General features: G+C 36.3%; 1 long non-coding RNA gene across 2 annotated transcripts; it reads left to right on the top strand.

The window, feature by feature from the left end:
• The first annotated feature begins 19 nt into the window (after nucleotides 1-19).
• On the top strand, nucleotides 20-16,868 carry LOC135322765 (uncharacterized). Of its 2 annotated transcripts, none has more exons than XR_010383596.1 (3): nucleotides 20-94; nucleotides 2,228-2,326; nucleotides 16,822-16,868. It is a non-coding gene; the product is annotated as an uncharacterized LOC135322765 (long non-coding RNA). The 2 variants fall into 2 exon arrangements; XR_010383594.1 differs by lacking the exon at nucleotides 16,822-16,868 and adding an exon at nucleotides 14,149-14,636.
• The last annotated feature ends 1,736 nt before the right edge of the window (nucleotides 16,869-18,604 follow it).

Here is an 18,604-nt window from a genome sequence, read left to right as displayed (position 1 = left end):
GCTCTGCCTCGGTCTCGCGAAGTTGAGCGAGACTACGGAAGCCGGGAGGATTGGGCCAGGCTTTTCCGGAGCTAAGGGCAACTGCGGCTTTGAGGTAGCGATTCTTGTGGCAAGCTTGGTTTTTAAAACTTCTGAGGTGATGTTACATTGAAATGGCCCAGCTCTAATCTGTGGTAAATAATAGCTCATCCTCTTATTTAGTGAGGCGCTTCTAAGTGCCAGTGTTAGGATGAGAACCTCAAACGGGTTGCAAAGTTTCTTTCCTTGAAGTATTCGCTGGATAACTTACTTTCTACGCGTCAGGCATAACCACGTTAAAACGACTGCTCAGGGAGATTTTGTGGTAGGCTAAAGGGCAGAAAAAAGGAAGGACACTAACATTTATTAAGCACTGAAGTTGTGTTCTCCATCTGTACCCCGTTCACTATTAGTGACTTTAGAGTTAAAACCAGAATGGCGTTAACGCCTAGATATGTGCATGTATACATTCTTTTTTATTTCAAGTGGTTTCTCAAAATTTAGGGCCCACAAGGTCTACTTACAGTCGTGTTGTGTTCGAAAGTCTGTATACTGTACTTCTGGGTAATTCAAGTGATTTTCAAAAGTGGTTGTGACTTAGGCTCCCCCCCGCCCCTTACATACTGGCTTGAGAACCTCACCTCTGTACCTTACTGTACTCTCATTTTAGAGATTGAGGAAACAGGCCCAGAGACTCCCAATAAATTACTCAATGTCACCCAGCTGGGTGACAACCTAGGTCTGAAAAGATTTTCACCGGCAGAGTTGCTGGAGAGAGTATTTTTATCATATAGAAAGCCTAACTTACACTTACATTGAGATAAGGTGGCTTGGTCTTATTACAGTATGTTAAAAAAAATCTATACTACTTAAAAAAGTGTAGTTTAGTATAGTCCTCTTGAACAAAAATAAAAAGCAGTAGTTATTCTGCCTCCTCTCCAGCTATGTCTATTTGGGGAGATCAGTTTGCCCTTCAGTGTCTCACCACCTGAATAGAAGACCCAGCCAGAATATAGTGAATGCCTTCACAGTATTTTGTGGAAAATCCAGGCAAACAGGTAAACAGTTTACTAAGACTTGAGAAAATGCAATAAAGAAGAATAAGTTAAAAAAGTAATAAATGTTAAGCCTTTAGGGGCACATCAGAAAAGTTTAATCAGTGGTACAGACTGATTTGTGTTAAGCGATGCAACTCTAGAGAATTTCTGTTATTAGGAAAGAGGGTGCTGACACTGAAAAGAAAAGCTGACCACTAAAAATGAACTATATATATGGACATTTTAGTTAATATGTTATTAATGATCTAATTATCTCTGGAGGGACTGAGAAGCTAGTGTCTGAGCCAGATGCCAGACAGTGGCAGTCTGAGAATGCCACCTTGTGATGTCCTTCTTGAGTAGCAATGTGCCTTCATCACTATGGGATCTGGCTACTCTTTCCTAATTCCAACACCAAAGTAACCTTCAACCACCCCATATCTTGAACATTTAAAGTTGCTGTGGTTTAGCCATGAAAATAGGAGAAAGTAGCTGCTTTTAGAGGGTAAGCGGTGTTCATCAAGAGTGACATTTATTGGAAGCTAGCAGTATACACAGTAGTGACAGAAAATAAAATTCAAGCAGATGTAATCAAAACTCAGGCAGGTGTTTTCTATCTTTGGTTAGTGCTGGCCTGGAGGTAGTGATAGTAGCTAAGTGCCAGAAGCCACACTGTTCTTCACTTTCCAAATACCTCTCCCACAGCAGGGAATTGAGCCCTTTCTGATTACAGTTGTATTTGAATTCATTTTCTCCTGGGTTAGACCCTTTGACTTTGAAGGGGACAGAGCACTGAATTTTTGAGGTAGAACTGGAGGGAGTGAGGAGAGAAAGTGAGGGAACTAGTTTTGCTTCTTATTTTGGAGAAACCAATCCCACACTTGGGGTTTCTCAAGGTGGACATAGAAAGAGAAAACTTTTTTTTTTTCACTTCTTACTTTAATTTTTTGGTTGCTGGCTTGAGCTTTAAAAATATTTTTTAAATGTTTTCAAAATAATTTTTCCACATTAAGCAGTATGAATGATAAAGTGAATATATAGGAGAGGAAAAGGGCAGGGCATTCAAGACAATCAGATCTTTAGGATCTGCATCCTGGGCCTATTTTTATTGTGACATCAAATTCTGTTTCTAAATAAATAAGTATGTACATCTTTTAACAAATGCTTTCTAGGCCCTGGAGATATAAAGGTGAAAAAAAAAACACCTGTTTTTTCCGTGGCACACAGTTCAATGAAGAGTAGATATAAGAAGAAACAGATATGGCACAGTGGTAAGTACTATTGTTGTGGACACCTGCTACGTGTCTGCTTAGCTCCCTTTGTTTTCCCCCAGGGGATGAGGTAGTGGGAATTGATGAAGGTAAGAGAGGAGAGGATGGGGTAAAGTATGTGCGTTTCAGGATGAGGGAGCAATATAATTAAAGAAGTAGAGATGTGAAAAAACAAGATGCTTCCTGGAGACTGCAACACTGAAACTGAGGTAGGTAGGGATGTTTTAGTTATGGACATTTTAATTATATGTGTCATTTCAGGTAGGTTATAGATTGGTGGGAAGAGATCCCTTGTTGCCTTTGTGTGGGTGTACACACACACACACACACACACACACATGAAGATTAAATGCCTGATTTATTTAGCAAGGAACACAAAAACTTAACTCAACCAAGGCAGCCACATGAAGGAGAAGCAGCAGCATATCACAAAGTAGCTTTTCTTGGATCCCCCAGTTTTTCCAAAATAACATGTGTATCTGCAAGTGACACTGTGTGCAAAAGGTAAAGTATCTGGATCTCAGAAACTTGTATATTACCATTTGGAAAGGATTTACACAAATAATCTATGACTGTATAAGAAATATCTGTAGACAGGTTCTTTCTAGCTCTTGACTCTAATGGAAACAATTTCAGCAAAGCCTATCCTCATCTGGGGTTAAGGATGGGATGTGTGGATCAGGAAAGTGTGGGTAGAACTGAACAAGATCCTGGGATTATATTAATACATCTCCCTTTAATTTTTCAGCATCTCTTTTTCTTACAAAAAATTCCTTTTTGTGGCTTAAGCCACCTTGAGTGAATTTATAGTTTGGAACCAAAAGAATCTCGACCAACTAGTCTCTGCTCTAGTTTCTACTCTAACATTTAAAAAATGAATAAACAGATATGCAGAGCTTAATAATTTGTTCAAAAACTAACTTTAGAATCCATACTATCTTTATGTCTATCCAGTATACTTTTTACCATGCTGTACAGTTTAGAGGGTCAACTGAAACCATGCTCCTTAAGGATGTGGTTTATAAATATATATGCATGGAACTTATGTTATTTAAGAAATATCTATTAATATCCAAAGATAACCTTGAATCTTTTTTCTTATAGTAGAGCTACTTGGTTTCACTCATAAGCACATGGTGCAAGAGATTTAGATTACATCTTTGCTACCATATAAGGTTGTTAGCTTTGTTCTTTTCAGAGTTCCATTCAAAGTCCCCCTAAGTTGACTCAAGGAAGAATGAAGAATATTAAATGAAAAGTATGGCTTGACAGCCAAAAATCCATTCTCCTTATTAGAGAAGTAATTCAAACTACAAGACCTTGTGATAAGGGTTGATATATCTTTATTCATCCAGTAATTTTGTTTTCACCACCTTTTTTAATTTCTATCACAGACCTCCACACCTCTTTAAGAAAAACGTTGCCAACCTAATATTTAACCACTTGAGGGTGCTATAAGATCGTTGTGGATATCAAATTTTCTACCCTTCACCAGAAAACCAGCTGCAATTAAACAAAGAGTCAGGGATGGGAAATTTTTACCTATCACATAGAGTCATTTTAAGATAGTTGAGTCTCTAACACCTCCATTTTTCAGTTACTGGTAAATGTTATGAGGATATTATTTTAATGTAAGTCAGTTCGTATCTCATTGTCTAAGATTGATTAGCTCAGTAATTTTGAATTACTTTTTCCAAGAGGAAAAGATCATTGATTTCAGTTCCAATCTGGGCTGGTTAGATTGAGCAGACCCACAGGTGAATACTGCACAACTCCAGGGCAAGGTGGTGGTGGGGGTGTTGGTGCATTTAGAATCCATACACGATCTATGTGGCACTCCCAGAGATGTGCAATGCTAGACGATACACGGTGGCCACCTGCAGTGCTATTCTCAGCCAGCCATTTGTCCATGTTTGTCTTTGTCTGCAAAAAGGACCTGGAAATAGAATGAAGATGTTTAAGAGCAAATCCATCACAATTGTTGGAAAAAAAAAAAACACTTTAAAGATGTGTGCGATACTCGCAGGGAATAGGTCAGTATGCTTACCTTCAGACACTTTGTCATGACTGCCTTTTAAATCTTTTTAGATGCAAACATACACACATAAATACACACACACTTCTGAGATTCTCATTTTGTGGCAGTTTCTCAAAATACTATGCAAGGGAACATGTCTGGATTATAACCAAGAAAAATTGACAGTTTAATTGATGCTGAATATATAGTATTCCTTGTCAAATACATTCTGGGTTGGTTTGATATCCATTTTTAATGCAGCTTGGATGTTTCTTTGAAAAAGAGTAATTGATCATCTTTTAATTATTAAACAATAACTCCTTTTTATTTTATTGATAGCAGCACCGAAGAAGAATTTCAGAGACTAGAAATGTATTATTGCTTTAGTATATTGCCCCCCTTAGTAGAATCCATTGGAAGAGCCAGCATATCTGAGTAAAGATTTAACTTTGATCTTACTCACATTAGGTATGACATCTTATTATTGGTAGATATAAAGTGGTCAAATTTCTGAATGCAATTAATTGAATGAATGAATGAATTCATCTAGTAAATATTTTTTGAGGATTAGACACTGCTTTAGATGTTAGGGATATAATAGTGAAAAAATACACCAAAATTCTGCCTTTATGGAGGTCACATTCTGGTGGAGGGAGACAGATAATAAGCAATAAACATAATAAGTAAATGTAGTATAAAGTTAAATCAGGGTTAAGGGCACTGGAAGTACAGAGGGGTGGGTGTAATCCTTTTAAATACAATGGTCAGGGCAGGTCACATTAAGAAGATGACATTTGAGTAAAGACTTGAAGGGATTAGTCATTCAGCCTATTTGGGAGAAAAGAGTTCCAGGTAGTGGGACCAGCTAGTACAAGGGCCCTAAGGCAGGTAGGTACTTGGTGTGTTGGGAACAGCAAGGAAGACAGTGTGGCAGGAAAAGGGTGAGCACAGAGGTGCAGGGTTTGTGGGCTATTGGTAGAACTGGCTTTTACTCTTAATGAAACAGGAGTCACTTCAGGGTTTTAAAGCAGAAAGGCACATTATGACTTTCATTATAAAAGGATCATTTTGGCTGCCATATAGGCTGGAGTTAACTACCTATTGCTCATAATGAGAAGGAGAATGTTTTATAGAAGGCTGTCTTTTATTTCTTAGGAAACATAATTTCATTTCAAAATTTACCCACCATTGCATAGAATGAGAATATGAAGTTTCAATGGCTGCAAGATTAAGAGTGTGAGCAACTATTACCATGAGGTAGGGGGTTATCATAGTGGAAACAGTTTAGCCCAGGAGTCCTGGTTGTGTTTTGGGAGCAGACCATCTAATCTCCTAAGCCTCTCTTGTCACCTTTAAAACTAAGGATTTTGATACAATGAACTTTGAGATCTAACCCTTAACATTCTCTGTTCTATGATTAAAATAGTCCAAGTGCTAAAACTGCATGTCTCTCTTTAAGCCACTGTTTCTTTTCCTGTGAAATAGGTAGGAATTTCTTTTCCTATCACATTGCATTGCTGATAAGTGGGGTTCCTACTGTGGATAGTCTCTTTAAATGGATGAGATTCTCTAGTTCCAACTGGTTGTGGATAGAAAAGAGACCACCCACAGAAGTCACAGAGAGACATTGTTGGTCAGTCTGAGGAAGTCTAGGTGTGGTAGTTCCATGAGGTAGTCATTGCATTGGGGGATCCTGTTTTTCAAGTGTAGAAATGCAAGTCAGGCTTGGCAGAGTGATACACACTAACCAAACTAATGAGACACTGATGTAGAAACCACATTGTTGATGTTTAATGGTGAAATATAAATGTAGTGTGCACCAGAACCTCATATGGAGTATCAGTATATTCCCCCATGAGAAGCCAGCTTTAGTCAGAAGAAGTTTGTTTGTGAGCCTGGAATTGTAGCAAAAGCAGTCTGTCAGGTGATGTTAGTGAGTAATTCCATCAAACTACATAATCTTATGCATTCATTTCCTCTATATGAGTATTTCTGCTAAGGCTATCAGATACTCTGCTCACCTAGCACTCTTCCTTCTCTCTCTCCCCTCCTCCTCTCCTTATGTATATATTTTATAGTCTCCACATATATAATATATATATATATATGTTATATTCTCCATGTATATCATTTTATACATATATGTAATTAGAGTTGCTGTTTTTGAAGCAGTTTTCAAATTTTTTTTTTACCTTTTTTGAAATGGAAGCCCAATATGCAAACAGATAACAGCAGAACTGTCTTTGTTGGCACATTGACAAGAAGATATTGAGCAACCTATTAACACTTCCCCCACCCTCCCTATCCTGTCACGGCTGCTGAGGTACCTTTAAGGAATATCGCAGACTTGTTAACAGATTACTTCTTCAGGCAGGGTTCAATATCATTGATTATTTTTCACCTTAAGTTATAATCATATTCTAATCATTATTCTTTATGTCTCTACTGTAGTCACTCTGGAATTGTATATTTCTCAAACTCTCTAGCCACACACACACTTTGTCTTCTGTTTGTAGCCGCTGCCACAGATGGTGACTCTTGTGCATTACGCTTTAATTCTTCCTGGTTTCACTTTCTGAGAAAGTAATTGGATTTCCAAGTTCAGGAGGGCTGCATTCTTTGCTCCGATAAATTTACTATGAAGTTCTTTATGATCTAGTTTCTACCTGTGTATCCTCCCTCATTTTCAACCCTTTCCATTGTCATCCAGTTTCAACCACATAGATTTTCTGATATTTTCTAAATGCTCTAAGTTTTCCCCACTTCAGAGCTTTTGTACATGCTGTGCCCTTCCTTTTCTTTATTTTATTTTTACCTTCAGGTCTCAGCTTAAAGGTGACCTCTTATCTCTCACAACACTCCATTTATTGCCATCATAGCAGTTATCATAATTTATTTTTTTATTGATTATCTGTCTTCTCAACTAAAGTATAAGACCCATGAAGGCAGGGCCATGTCTGTCTTGTTCATGACTCTGTACTCAATAACTAGCTCAGTGTCTGGCACATAACATGTATTAATAAATATGTTTGAGTGAATGAGTGATGATATACAAATACTTACATGCAGATACCACACTCACTTAGGGTAAGGGATGGGATAGAGTATGCCATATATGTCGCATTTATGGCTGAACAAGGCTTAACTAGGTTGCAGGAAGGGGAACTGGAAATAAACTGATTCTGGGCCATGGGACCATCTCTTGGCTTGGGAGGTAGTTATGGCAAACAAACATGTCATTTGGAAATTATAGCAACAGACCAAGGTGGTATTCCAAAGAAGTAGTTCATATTGTTGGTTCAACTTGGAATAAAAGAGCTTTCTGGACAGGTGCAGGGAACATAGTAACTGGATACCCCAGAAGTAGATGGGTTGATTTATAAGAAAACTTTAAAGGAGTTTTTTTTCCCTTTAGCTCAATTATGAGTTGAATGATGTGATAGCTAAAAAAGCAAATGTAATTTTCTCTCTTCCTGCCTTTATATTTTTCTTCTCCCGGGTTTACATTTGGTTTTTGTTTTTTATCTTGTATTAATATTTGTTGATTTCATTGTATCTGTGACTAAGGATCATCTCTCTAAGGTATGACTAGGAATAATCTCTCTGCAGTATTTTGTGCATATAGGACAAATGTCTGCATACTTGTTGTATTAGTCAAGGTTTTCCAGAGAAACAGAACCAGTAGGATGTGTGTATATATATAGAAAGAGATTTATTTTAAGGAATTGGCTCATGTGATTATGGAGGCTGGCAAGTCCAAAATCTGCAGGGTGGGCTGGCAGGAAGAGCTGAGGTTGCAGTTCTAATCTGAAGGCCATCTGCTGGCAGAATTCCCTCTTGCTTGAAGAAGGTCAGTCTATTAAGCTTATTTTGGCCTTCAGCTAATTGGATGAGACCCACCCACATTATGGACAGCATTCGGCTTTACCCGAAATCCACCAATTTAAATGTTAAGTTCATCCCAAAACACCCTCACAGAAAACATCCAGAATAATTTTTGCCCACAGGTCCAGGAGCCATGGCCCAGCCAAGCTGACACATAAAATTAACTATCACAATTGTGTTGTACTTCAGTGCCACATTTTAAGGCAATGAAGCTTATTTGATAGTACAATCCCATGATAGGAAAGCAACTAGAGGCCATGTTATATGAAGAACAGTTGAAGGGACAGAGAATGTTTAGAAATTCTGCATTGTTCAACCTACTGCGTTCAGTACTTGTTCATGCCAGTATCTTTCTGATTTCAATGATCACATCTTATTTCTATCAGAGTTGTAATGCAAATTGTAGACATTTCACTGTCCTTTTACTTTAAATTGCTTTAATTTCAGTTAAGGGTCTTTATCAACAAAATTTTTAAGCTTGTAATATGTTTATTTCATTATTTCCAAGATCTAGAACTTAAGGAGATTTCTTACCTACCCTTGTGATTTCTGCAAAATAACTTCTGTGTTGAGCACTAAGTAAAAAATTATCTTCCATTCTGCATGAGTCATTGACTTCAAGTGACTTCCCTCTTTAAGCTGTAAAACATCACTCCTAATTGTAAGAACCTAGGGCTTTGCTGTTAACTGTTTCATGCCCATTTCTGTGGCCACTTTTCAACTGCTTCCCCAACAACAACAAATAAAACCAAACACCATCATGTCAGGAAAGGTTTTTTGCTTTTATTTTTGTTGTTATTTTTCTTGACACTTAGACGTGTATTAGCTGATGATCCAGAATTCTTTATATTGTATTAATTTATTGCATTCATTGTTAGCATCATGGTGACTAGCATGCATATAAGAATTGTATTCATTCATTCACCTAATGTTTACTGAATATCTACTTGTGCTCTAGATGCTAGGAATTCACTAATGAACAAGTCATAGAAACACCATAATTGAAAAAGATAGCAGGAATGGTTATCACTGATACTTTGTTTTCATCCTGATGAATCTTCCTTAGTTCCACACCTGTGGGCTTGGATATGAAAGAAAAGTAGATTATTTCTATAATTTTTATCAGTCCTACAGAATAGAAGGATCTGTTAAAATTTTAAGATTTATAGAAGGATAAAATTCACAATAGTGTAGTATAATTTCATAATAACAAATACCACTACATTGATTATCTCTGTATAATTAAAGTATTTCCAAGTCTTTTCTTATTTCTGACAAAATTAAGAATAACTCATTTCCTGAACTAAGTGACAAGGCAGTATCTTTTGGATCCCTGGAATTAGATGAATTAGAACTGAATTGTTGACATTTTCATACCATTTACTAGGAAATTTGTTTTATGAAATTTTCTGAGTTGGCATAATTTCCTTTCCCAATGTTCATGGAGAGAGAGAGTTGAACTATGAGCAAGTGTTCTTATGATAGATCCTCTTAAAAATGATTAAACAAAAATAAACATTTTGTGTAAGAGATATTAAGTGAATTAATAGTATATCACTGCTGAAATTTTATGGGCAATCTCAGTATTTACAAACCCATTTACCTATTTGTCTTTTTCAAACATTGATGCCTTACCTCTTCTCAGAGCTGTATGGGACTTTTTGGCATGCTTGTCCATTTAGGTTGTATACCTTCCCAGTTCTCCTGAAATTCTATCCTAAGTGTTCATTTCAATTTCTCCTAAGGTCCATGCAAGACCTATGTCATGTTCCCCTGGGGCATGTGACACACTTCTGCTCTAAGGCTGGCTCTAGCACCTCACATCTTTAGTCTTGGAGGCAGCCATGAAAATCCTCTTAGCTCTTCCTCACTCGAGCCTCTATTTGTCCTCTTCTGACGGAATATGTTTTGTTTTACCAAGGCCATTCAGTGAGCCAACACCAGCCCCCATCCTGCCATTGACTGCAGGCTCCTGTATTATTAAATTCTGAAACTTTTCAATTTTATTAGAAAAGAGGAGAACTTAATCCCTCCTTTGTTCTCCAAGAAATTGCTTTTCCTTTGTTCTCCTGGAAGTCATTTTTAGTTCCCATCTTCTTCCTCTCTTCCAGTAACTTTTCTTTGTCCTGTTTTGTGAATAAATCTTCTAGCTGATCTCTCTTTGTGACATACCTGAATTATGGTCATTACAGAAGTAATAAAATTTGACTATACAGTCTAGTTTACATATATATGGAAATGTGGGATGTTATAATAGTATCATTTATGAATTATTAATTGATTTTTCCCCTGGTATAAATGATTAAATGGTGATCCACTTCTCATTGGGCACCTACATAGAAGGATACCTATTATTTTAGGGGTTGTCAGTAAGAGTATAAATGGGGAAAACTGGCAACTGTGACTGACTGTTGCCAGACAATAAATAATTGAAAGAAAAACAGGACAAAATATATGAAACAACTGTTTTCAGACATTGTATAACAGGCAATGAAAAACTGCTGTGTCTGAGAGAAGGGAAGCAAGCTAGATAAGTCCTACAACTTCCCAGTTTTCTGGCTGGATGCACTTCCTGGACAGTGGTGCACAGAGATGGAACCCACACAGAGCGCTGCAGCTTTGCTAAGCTGGGAAGACAGATACCAGGGTTAGAGAGACTTAAGAAACTGTAATTTATGGGGCAGAGGATCAAAGATAAGGGAGCTAAGCAGAGAAAGAACTTCAGAAATTTTCATGGGTGTCCATTTGAGTATTTGACTGAATACTAAGATTAACATATATGGGATGAGACTCTGCAAGGTCAGACAAATAACTACCAGGGAAGGAACTGTAAGCTGAGAAACCATCAGAGTTTCACAGGGTTGAGAGATGTTTGAATCCTGACCAAATGGATTGGAAAGACCTGTTCACATTCCGGGAATTCAGTAGAGATCCCAAAAGGTTATACCATTAGTTTTGATACTAAGAAGAAGGAAGGCTTAAGAAGGGCTAAAATTAGCCCTAGAATGAAATCTATTCTAGACTCACCTTAACAAAGTTGAAAAATAAACTCCAAAATGATCATGTTAATCTCCAGGTAAGGCACACCTCTGAGATATTGTGGTTTCAGTTCTCTACCACTGTAATAAAGTGAATATTGCGATAAAGTGAGTCACACTAATATTTGGGTTTCCCAGTGCATGTAAAAGTTATGTTTATACTATACTATAGTCTATTAAGTGTGCATTCTAAAAAAAATCTTAAAAACAATGTACATACCTTAATTAAAAAATACTCTGTTTCTGAAAAAATGCTCATTCATCTGACAATGCAGAGTTGTAACAAACCACAATATCTGTGAAGTGCAACAAAGTGAAATGCAATAAAACGAGTATGCCTGTAAATTAAATGACTACCAGAACAAAACTCAACTCCCTTTACCGAAACAGAAAAATCATCCAACAATAAAATTTACCATATCCAACATTCATCAAAAATTACTAGACATGAAGAAGCATGAAAATGTGACCCATAGCCAAGTGAGAAATCCATCAATATAAACAGACCTAGAAATGACAGAGATGATGGAATTAACAGATGAAGACTTTTCAAGCAGCTATTATAAATATATAGGTTTAGAATGGCAATGGAGATAAAGGCAAGGAAGAGAGCTTTGTCTTTTTCTGTGTAAATGAAATAAATTCCCTTGGAATGAATTCTAGAGCAAGTATAGGGAGAGGAGAGAATGGTGTTGAATTCTTCTTCCCCTCTTCCTCTGATGGGTTTACTCTCTGTGAATGACGCTTTCTCTCTGGGACTTTGGTAGGCTTGCTGAGGATCACATACCATAACAACTGGAGAGCAATGGAACAAAGAATGCTGGAGAGGTGGTATGGTACAGCAGGTGCCTACTGATAACCCTAGAACCTCTGTGGTCCAAGAGGTGTATGGAAAAACAGTGAACGTTCCTCTTGTGTCCACAAGAAAAAAAGGGCCCAGAATATAGGTGAGAAAGAAAGACTCAGCAGACTTGCAGGAGGTTTGCCAGCCTCTCAGCCTGGGTAAGAAAAATCCTAGGGAGATGGGGGAAGATCAGAAGAGGATGTTGCCACATTTCAGTGGATTATCAACATAGTGGTGAAACATGATCCCCAAGGATACTGGTTTCCAAAAATGGGACCAATTAAAATGCAAAGTGGACAGCCCTTCTACTAGGATGCCATAGTGACATATTTAAGTCTCCCAGCTCAGCAAAAACCAGGGAGGAGGAAGAGGACAACAGGAAAGCAATCTTAAATAGTAACGAATTTTCATTTTGGTACACCTCACTTTCTTTCTTGTTAAGAAGACTAAAAGAAAATGATTTCTTGCTCTCCAATTGCTTTTCTAATCATCTAGCTTTAGCTTCATTACTGGGTAATTTCAGAGATGTGCTTATTTCTGTAGAGGAATAAACATGAAACCAGCGTATAAATCCATGAGAAGCTAATGTGCTTTGTGTAAGTAAGCAATTTAAAAACTAATATGTAGGTACATTATTGAGAGGAAAGGTAAAAAAGCACAGTAGACAGCTAAAAATAGAAGGTTTCCTGTATCATTTTAGAGATGTGATGATTAAGTACTTGCATTCTTCACTTTGTCTTATCAGCAAAGACGCAGCTGCAGTAAAAAAAAACAAAACCCTCCATTTGCCCTGTAAATATGATCTGAGAGAAATGAATCCTATGTCTACCTGGTTAAAGCTTTTCTTCCTTAAACAGGATGATTTAAGGAGAATATACATCTAGGCTCAGCTTTAATAGTCCCTTGCCACTCACATGGTTAAATTTACTGTGGATTGCGAGTTCATGTGGTGTCCCTGACTAAAATATAGAAGCTCCACTCATTACCTCGCCATGCTATAATTTCTCTGGGACACAGACTTTCATTTCTTCAAGATTTGATTTTAAAATGTTGTCTAGTTTTTAGGTCCCTTGAACTTTGTTAGTACTCAGTTCCTAAAACAGCCCAGGCCTTTCCAGCTTTAAACTTCTGTGACGGCGTGATATTTTGGATTTCAAAACCACTTACGTTTGAAAATAAAGATACTGCTTTTTCAGAGAAAAGTACCCCAAAGGATAATTTTATCATTAATAACATCAAGTTGACTCATTAATTCATCCTCCTATTCCAATAGTTTGAAAGAATTTATACTATCAACTAAGAAAGAAGTGGCTCCTTTTTTCCCCAAGAATTGGTAACCTGAAGAGAATGTTCATGTGGTGCACACTGCTTATAGATTTTGAAAGCTAATATAAATATTTAATAGAACAGCAAATCAAATTATTGCAAGATGGGAAATTTTATATACATACTTATACAGATAGCAGTATATACACATATGTTTATATAAACATATATGCATGAATAAATGTGTCATGGCTTCACTGGCATAAAATGTGGAAATTAGAAGAAAGGTAGAAGTTGTCACCATATTTTTCTTATGCTACATGGTCAACCTAAACTGGTGGCTTCCTGGATATCCTAAACTGGATATCCCTGAACATCACGATAAGTAGAGCTGAGAAGTGAATTAGATTACCAAATAGGCCTCAGGGGTCATTATTGTCTTTTGGCAGCCTAACATCCATTTTCTCTAGTTTTGGTAACAGTGCTCACCTTTTCCCCACCTTCTGTTGTTGGGCTTTGTCTGGCCTAAACTACTGAGTCTGAGAATAGGCATGTGATTCAGTACAGGTCAGTCATGTTTCATTCCTCTGATTAAGTTGATTGGTTTAGGAATAAGCAGGTGACTTGATTTAGGCCACTGAGAGTTAAGCCCAGGAACTCTGATTAAAAGGACCTTGAAAGGACCTGTTGAAAGGACCTTGTGTTTTTTACTTTATTATTTCTTATTTTGTTTTATTTTATTATTATTTTACTGTTTTTTCCTGGACTTCAGTCTGAAACTGCTATCAGACGTCTTGCCTCTTTGAATAAAGTCTACATGGAAGAGCTGTTAGAGAGATACTGAATCCCGATGACATCCTTTGAAATGCTACATGAAGCTGGGCCTGAAGATAGAGCTACTGCTATAGTTTTGGGATACTTGAGTCAATAAATTCCCTTGTTTGCTTAGACAAGCTTCAGTTAGATTTTATGTTACCTGCAAGAGTACTATATTGGATATTTTCCATTTGCCCTCCCAGATTCACTCTCTACTCTTCTCCATCCTCTCTGTGCCCCAGGGGACTGACTGACCTATCTGGACTGCATCAAAGAGTTCTTTGTCCCTCTAGCTTCTGGTTGTGTTCAGCCAATGGAAATCTCCCTGAAGGCTGAAATCGGGGCATTTTTTCCACATTTATTCCCAAGGGACTCTCACTGGTAGATAATAAAATGTTGGCTAGTCTCTCTTGCAGAGGCTGTAGATCTGTCAAGTGCCCTTCTTTTCCCAGGTTTGAGTAGTCATCTCTCCTTTGCACCATCAGACTAGAGGAGTAGTGTTTCTCCACAACTGCTAGCCCTGGGGTAAAGCATTATTTTAAATTAATTTCCTGTAACCCTTCCCATACTTCTGTAGTCTATTAAATGCTCCTCAGTTATCCAGTTTGAGGATAATCCAGAGCCATACCTCTTTCTGCCAGAACCTGAGTGATAACATACTTCATTCATTTGGACTCAAAATAAATGGAAAATGCAGTAGTTTAAGAAGACATAATCAGACTTGCCATTTGAATGATTTATTGATGGTGAATGCTCAATAGAGTATTAAGACAAGGCTTCAGACTTTTTGCAGTATAGTCTCTTATGAAAGGAAAATCAAAATGGAGTCAGTATTGCTAAGAGAGCTTTCTAAAATGGAGCTGGGAGGCCACTGAGGAAGTGACTCATTCATCTCTCAGCCCAGATGGAATCTGATCATTTAAACACTTACTGTCCTATTCAAGATGCTTATTGGACACATCCCCTAAAATAACTTGTGACAACCTATCTACTTATGTAATTTTTACCCTAAAACAACTTATGATTTCTTAAGGACAAATATCCTGACGTGCATCAGAGTAAATCACAATTCTCTCACAATTTAACACCTTTGTGGATTTTGTTTTTTTAAGTCCCTGTCTCTTTCTCTTCCCTGGAATAGTATTTTGGTTTTCCCAAATCTGTGTCTCCCAAATCGCAATTCTTAAGACCCCAAATAAAGCTCTGTTCTTTGCAGCATCAATACAGATTATTGTTCGACACTTTCAGTAGCAAAACAGCTTTAAAAATATGTGCTAGTCTTAAAGAGAAATCTAATAGATTTAAGAAAATATGTGTTATAGTAATAGTTAATATTACACAAGAGTTCTGTAGCATGAATTAGTGTTTCACTGTGCTAGGGACCCTTGTTGATTACAGGGTACAATAAAATATGGTTCCTACTTTTAAGGAGAATTAAATTTAGGACAAATGAGCTATCAACACTAGGAAGTATAAGAAACCTTGACATTTCAAAGGACAGACTTGCTGAGGACTATTAGATGAAGAAAGAGGCAGTGTGTGCAGAACTCTGGCCTTGGCTATACTCTGAGCTTTAGTCCTGGGTACAACATATGCTAGTTATATGACCTTGGCTAAATATCCTGAGACAAGGTTTTCAAAATGAAGATGGTTACTACCCTCCTGCCCCACAAAATCACTTGGGAAGATCTGTCTTATGCACTCAACTTTTCCCTACTAAATTCTCTTTCTTTAGTTTCCTTTGATATATTTTCTAGAATTCCATCCTCAGCTGTCTTGTCTTTTCAATTTCATAATGTCTTCCAAAGAAATTGCCTGGATGTATCAAAGGCTCCTTAAGCCCTGCATATCCAAAAACTGAATTGATAATCAAATTTATTATACAGAACATGTTTAAGACAATAGCCGAATTTTCCCAATTGTAGTTTTCATACCTACAACTTCTGTTACCAGAACATTTAAATTGCGAAAGTAAGTAAAATGTGATTGTATTTTCATTTGCAAAGCAGTAACACTCCAGCATCAATTTGCAGGAAAAATTAGAAGATAAAGGAATGGAGCTTCCAGGCAAAAGATTATGAAGATCTGAGCTCAGGCAATGGTTGTGGGCATGGATCATAGTTAAAGAGGGAGTTAGGAAGAGGATAAGCAGATTTTTCACCTCTATGTTTTGTAACATAGAAGCATTGGAATAATCTGGTCTTTGGAGGTTTGCTAGAATTCCCTTGTAACACCATTTTGGCCTTATACTTTTTGTAGGCTAGTATTTTCAAAAACTATCTCTATTTCTAGAGATAGGGAATCAGTTTGTTCAAAATCTTACATACACTAGAGTCAATATTCTGAATGCATACATTTCATCAAGTTTTTATAATTTATTAGCCCAGAGTTGTACCATGCAGTCTGTTAATGATTTTTTAAAATTTCCTGTTTTTATGGTTATTTACTTGTTGTCATTTCTTATTTTGTATATTTGTGTTTCTTCTTTTGCTTGATTAATTAGTAGATTCCATATTTTGTTAATTTCCCCCAGACATTTTAAATTTATTTATTCTTTTTTTTTCTGTTTATAACTCATTATTTTTGCCATTGTTTTTAATATTCTCTTTTCTCTGTGTTTATTTTTAAGTGCTTCCAAGTTAAACTTTATGTGCCTGTGAAGAATTGACATCTCTGTGATATTAAATAAATCTTATTTAAGAACAAGGAATGTCTTTCCATTACTTCAAGTGGATATTAATTTATTGTCCTTCTTCCATTTTTTTCTATGTAACCACTTAAGGCTATCATTTTTTTCTCTAATCTTTGCTTTAACTTTATCTCACTGATACTAATATGTAGTGTCTGCATTGCCATTATTTTTGTAAATAATTCTGAAGTTTCAGTTCCCCTGTGCTTCAAGAGTTGTTTAATAAAGAGTTATTTAACTTTGGATAGAAAGTCCTATTTATGTTTTGACTTTGTTATTAATTTCTATATTTTTAATATGAGAAGATTATCTTTGTATCATTTCTATTTTATGAAATGAAATAATTATTGTTGTGTTATTTCTACTTTGTTAAGCTCATTGAGATTGTCTTTGGACCACAATGTATGTCTATCTTTATGAATGCTTATGTGCTCTTGAAAAGAAGATATATTTTCTATTTTGGGATTCAAAGTCTGATTTACATTCATATAATTTACTTTATTGATTATGTTGTCTAGGACCTCTATATCTTTATTTTTGTCAGCTTGTCTTGGAGAGTGGTATATTAAAATTGTACATTATTGTGTGTTTCTGGTTCTTTCTCCTTGGATCTCTTGGAGTTTCTGCTTTATAAAGTGACTGCTATGAAATTCGGTGCATAAATATTCAAAATTTTTATATATTATGTTATTTTGCATAATGACATGTCATTTATTGTCTTTTTTTTAAATGCTTAAGGTACTGAATTCTAGCTCATCAGATATTAAGATCACAATGCCTCCCTTCTTTTTGTTTGCTTTTTTTTTCTTGTATACCTTTGCTCATCTCTTTATATTTAATCTTTCTCAATAACTTTGTTTTAGGGGTTTCTCTTATATATGGCATAGAGATGGATTTTACTCTGTAAGCTGAAGTAACCTTTTCTTTTCATATATGAGTTAAGTCCATTTGAATTTGTCAATGTTATTGATAAATTTTGATCTCTGTCATTCACATTGTACATGTTTCCTTTGTCCTTTTTATATTGCTTTTGGTATTTAGGAAGGTTTATATTGTTGTTCTAGTGGCTACCTTTATATTAATTCTAATGATTTTCTGTATATAATGCCTTTAGTACCACTTTTTCTTACTTAGGCTTCTGTTTAGTTCATGAGTTTCAGATGCCATTCTTTGACTATCACCTACTACGGTGTTGGTGCATAAACATCTTGTAATTTAGTCTTAACTGTTGATATATATTTCTGATTTCTCCTATTGTTTGGTTAGTTATGACTTAACATCTCTCTGATGCTTGTTCATTTCTAGACTGAGTTTCAGTATTTTTATATCTATAATTTCTTTTTAAATTATATTTAATTTATATTGAAGCCTCGTTAGTTTTCTCTGCTCTGTGGTTGATGTCATCTTTTTTTTTTCTGTCTTTCTGTCTTCCTTTTATATTTTCTGCAACTGAAAACTTTTGACTTCTCTCCATTTTTGGATGAGAAAATTTGAGGTGCAGAGAAGTTTAATGCTGAGTTTGGAGTCACACTACTAATTGTAAAAGAATGGGGATTATGACTCAGGTCTTTTGACTTTCAACATGCAACATTCCTGAGCTACATTAAATTAAAAAATGCAATCTTAAATAAATAACAGAAGCAAGGCTACTGAGTGATTGAATATACATATGGACAATGGCCAGACTATATGTATGAATAGAACTCTGACCCACAGTTTGCAG

The sequence above is a fragment of the Camelus dromedarius genome, chromosome 2 (genome assembly GCF_036321535.1).
Source record: "Camelus dromedarius isolate mCamDro1 chromosome 2, mCamDro1.pat, whole genome shotgun sequence".
In the NCBI taxonomy this organism is placed as follows: domain Eukaryota; kingdom Metazoa; phylum Chordata; class Mammalia; order Artiodactyla; family Camelidae; genus Camelus; species Camelus dromedarius.
Note: the sequence above shows the minus strand (reverse complement) of the source record. Positions and strands in the feature narration are given on the sequence as shown.